Genomic DNA, 4880 nt, shown 5'->3' with positions numbered 1-4880 from the left:
AAATGAAAAATTTGAACCTAGGGCAGAATTTGCACACTGAGTTCAGTGTGTTTGACAGCCCATAAATTGAGCTACACAACTCTAATTGGTATGAAACCAATTGAAAATGAAACCTAAGACATAGTAGAACATTTCATATGAAGAACTTGAGGCCAAATTATGGACTTAACCCAATCAAATTGCTGAGCAAAGTTGAATCACCGAATCTGCAGAACTGCAGATTTACCATATGAACAGTAAACTTTACATGGCCATAACTCTCTCTAGAAAACTCTGATTTATGCGATTCTTAAACCGATGGAAACGTAAGACATAGTAGAACATTTCGTATGAAGAAAATTAGACCAAATTATGGACTTAACTTGATCAAATTGCTGAATGAAATTGGATCGATAAATCTGCCAGAACTGAATCTGCAGGATGAATAGTGACGTGAACAGTAACCATATTTTGGTCATAACTTGAACTACATAGCTCCGAATTAGGCGATTCAAAAAGAAAAATAAAGTTAAGACCTAAATGAACAATTTTCATGAAGAACACCTCACGAAATTATGATCAAAACTAGGTAAAAATTGGGTTCAAAGATTGGGGCACCAAGCTATCCCAAAACCAAAATATTCTAAAATTTTCAAAGCTAACTTGGGATGCATTAGACATGCATGTAATGAGTTCTTGGCAGCAATTGAGATTGATATTGAGGTATTCTATTTGTATATTTTCAGTAGAAAAAGAAGTTGGAACGGACAAGGAGAAGTAGGTAACAAAGAAGGAGAATTATTAAAGGTTTGTGCACAACTAACCTTTTCTTCATTTTTAAACTTGTAAATTGCTTGGAATGTGTTAAATTGAATGAGTTTGCTTTGAGCAAGTTTATTTTAACTGAAATATGATTTTTCTATTGCATTTAAGAAATTTGGGTGTTGCCACCTTTATATGGATATTATGATGAATTTAAATGTGTTTATTGGTTTATAAATGTGATTGTTGAGTGGAAAATTTTTTGGAAATTGTTTTGAAACCACAGTTAGCATGACAGTCCCTTTCGGAACTCCCCAGTAGTAACGGCTACTTGGGGTTGATAATTGATATTGATTATGTCTCCTATTAATAACGGTTAGTGGGGTAAGACTACATGAGTACTCATTAGCTAGCTAGCCCTTCCCTCATTAATAACGATTAGTGAGGTTGAGATTGCTTTGTCGTGGTGTACAACACGGCACTGATTGTGAAATTTTGTCTCATGGCCTAAACTGTGTGTTGATGTTGGCAACACTAATGCTTTGTGAATTGTGATTTATGAAGTGTGATTTCTCATTTGAAATGTTATTCCAATAAATGGCCTTTATGGACTTAGAACTATTGTGAAGTTTTCATGCTTAAGAAAAATGTGATTTATTATGCTTTAATAAATTGTGTTTTATCTTAAGTTTTAAAGTTATTAGTTGTACACTACTGAGTGATATACTCAGCGATAGCTTCTTTATGCTACCGCAGGTAAGGGAAAGGAGAAGGCTGCCTAGTGAGAGACTTGAAAGCAGCATTTTGGTCTTATTTATGGGTATTTACGTTAGGTATACCCTTGTGATTCCTTTGGATGTATTTTGTACCTATATGTATAGATGTACGGACATTGAGCAGTTTGTATTTAAAAGCATTGCATTGCTATCACATTTTGAGTTTGTAACTATTTGTATTTTACTTTGAGACTTATGAAAATGTAACTTTTACAATATTTAGTCTATCATTATTTTCAATGAATGTTTATATAGAATTTTAACTATTCTTATGTAGTTTTCCGCAAAAGAATTGATAAGATAAAAAGCTATGGTTTGTTTTAAAATCCTTTGTAGCATAACTAATGGGTTATCGGTAGGTGGAGTTCGGTGATTCATTAGGTATGCTATGGGAACATGTCGTGCTTTAGAAGGGATAAGGTGTGACATGTTTTAGTGGTATCAGAGCTTTGGTTTTTATACAAGTTTTGAAATTGCATGTTTGAAAATTTTTGATAAGTACAACTGCTCAACTGTCATTAATTGATACATATAGTGCATTACATCATAAATATGGACTAATGGAGGGAAATCTCCTTGTGTTGGTTGTCCAGGGAGTAGAATTCTTTGTGATTCAGTATGGAAGAGGGGGATCACACAGTAAAGCAATCGATGGTACCGAGGCACAGGGGAAGCCTCCTCGGTAATGCCAGTGGATCAGCTGCACCCGTCCCTCCCATGCAGTTTTCTGCTTAGTTCGCTCAGCAGATGACTGCATTATTTCAGCAAATGGCTGGCAATGTACCAGTCCAAGCTCCTGTGCAAGTATTTCCAGTGCAACCACCATCTCCAGCCAGACAATATGACAAGTTAATGAAGTATGGGGCAACAGAGTTCAAGGGTACAGTGGACCCATTAGAAGCTGAGTAATGGTTAGAACGGATGGAGAGGTTCTTCAAGAAATTACACTGCACAGATGAGTTGAAGTTTGAATATTCAATTTTCCTGTTGCATGGAGATGCATATGAGTGGTGGAAGACCATTCCCCACAGTTTGGTTGAGCCGCCAGTGCTGACATGGGATGACTTTCTAAGGGAGTTTAGACAGAAGTATGTTTTTAATACCTATGTGGATATGAAGCTACAGGAGTTTCTCAGTTTGAAGTAAGAGAATAAGACTGTAGCCGAGTATGAGAGAGACTTTTCCCGCCTCAGCCACTATGCTGGAAGCCTACTCACTACCAGTAGAGACAGATGTAAACGGTTTGAGGCCTAGTTTGAGATTGCAAGTGGTTGGGTTTCGACATGACAACTTCTCTGTGTTGATATCACAGGCCCTTGAATTAGAAAGGATAGAACTGGAAGGGGCATCTGAGAAGGTAATCACTGAAAAAGAGAAGAGCAGTAAGCCTACAGGTCAGAGTCCAAGTAATAATTCGGGTAAGAGGAAGAGCTTTGGGGGACCAAGTAACAGAGGATCTAGTAGGAGAAGATTCTCAGGGCAGAGGCCACCTAGATTCGGACAGCAGACATCTAGGGGTTCCTTTCCCACCCGTGCTTGTGAGACTTATGGCAGGACTCATGGAGGAATATGTTATAAGGCCATAGGAGCCTGTTACAACTGTGGTGGAAGTAGGCATTTTGCTAGAGATTACACTAGTGCCCGCAGATCTGGGCCGCCTACCACCATTGAGGGATCTGTTCAAGGTTCTGCTTTCAGAGGACAACAGACAGCTAGTAGAGGCCGAGGCAGGGGTAGAGGTAACACTTCTGGCAGCCAGGGCATAGCGAGCCAACCAGAGCAGAGTGGTGCATCAGCCAGGGTATACACCATGCGCCAGAGGGAGGAAGCTGAGACATCAGATGTTGTGGCTGGTACTTTCTCCATCTTTGGTAGAGATGTATATGTGATGTTTGACCCTGGTTCTACACATTCTTATGCTAGTGCCAGTATTGCATGTTCTGTTGCCATTCCTTGCTTGAAAATGGATTATGATGTGCTAGTGACTAGTCCCTTAGGACAAGAGGTTAGGGTGAAAAAATTGTATGAAGATTGTCCTTTAGTGATCCAAGGACATACATTCCGGTCAGACTTAATTGAAATGCCCTTCCGAGATTATGATATCATCTTGGGCATGGATTGGTTAGCCAAACATCATGCCATGATCGACTGTAGACTGAAGACAGTCACTTTTAATCTTCCCGAGTATGCAAACGTAGTGATACACGGGGAGAGGCAGTTATTGCCATCCAACATCATTTCAGCTGCACTTGCTAGAAAGATGATTAGAAAGGGATGTGAAGCTTATCTAGCTCATCTGATAGACACCCAGGTGGGGAGTCTAGATCTTAAAGATATTCCTACGGTATGGGATTTTTCGAATGTCTTTCAAGAAGAATTGTTGGGATTGCCTCTGGAAAGAGAGGTGCAGTTTGAAATTGATACTATGCCTGGTGTGGAACCAATCTCCATCACTCCTTATAGGATGGCACCTGCTGAGTTGAAAGAGTTGAAGGTGCAATGGCAGGAATTGTTAGATAAGGGTTTCATCTGCCTTAGGGTGTCACCTTGGGGAGCACCAGTATTATTTGTGAAGAAAAAGGATGGTACTCTCCGCCTATGCATAGACTACAGACACTTGAATAAGGTGACCATAAAGAATAGATATCCTCTGCCACGGATCGATGATTTGTTTGATCAATTGAAGGATGCAACTGTATTCTCTAAAATTGACTTGAGATCGGGCTACTACCAGTTGAGGGTGCAGGAGCAAAGTATTCCTAAAACTGCCTTTAGGACTCGGTATGGCCACTATGAGTTCTTGGTAATGCCATTCGGGTTGACTAATGCTCCAGCTGCTTTTATGGGCCTGATGAACACTATCTTCAGGCCATATTTAGACCAGTTTATTGTGGTGTTCATTGATGATATTTTAGTGTACTCAAAGAATGCAGAGAAACACGATAAGCACTTGAGGATAGTATTGCAAACTTTGAGGGAGAAGCAGTTGTATGCCAAACTGTTGAAATGTGAGTTTTGGCTAAAGGAGATTACATTTTTTGGGCATATTGTATCTGCAGAAGGTATCCAGGTGGATCCTAGCAAAGTAGAAGCCATTCTTAATTGGAAGCCACCTAGAAATGTCACGAAAGTTCAGAGTTTTCTCGGTTTAGCCGAGTATTACCGAAGGTTTGTGAAGGGATTCTCCATGCTAGCATTTCCACTGACCAAGCTACTTAGGAAGAATGTAAAATTTCAGTGGACTAATCGGTGTCAGGAAAGTTTTGATGAGTTAAAGAGGCGTTTAACTGAAGCTCCAGTCTTAACCTTGCCCACTTTGGGTAAGGAGTATACCATATACAATGATGCTTCTCATAATGGATT

Source organism: Hevea brasiliensis, chromosome 14 (assembly GCF_030052815.1).
Source record: "Hevea brasiliensis isolate MT/VB/25A 57/8 chromosome 14, ASM3005281v1, whole genome shotgun sequence".
In the NCBI taxonomy this organism is placed as follows: Eukaryota; Viridiplantae; Streptophyta; class Magnoliopsida; order Malpighiales; family Euphorbiaceae; genus Hevea; species Hevea brasiliensis.
The sequence above is the reverse complement of the archived record's forward strand: the minus strand, read 5'-3'. Positions refer to the sequence as shown.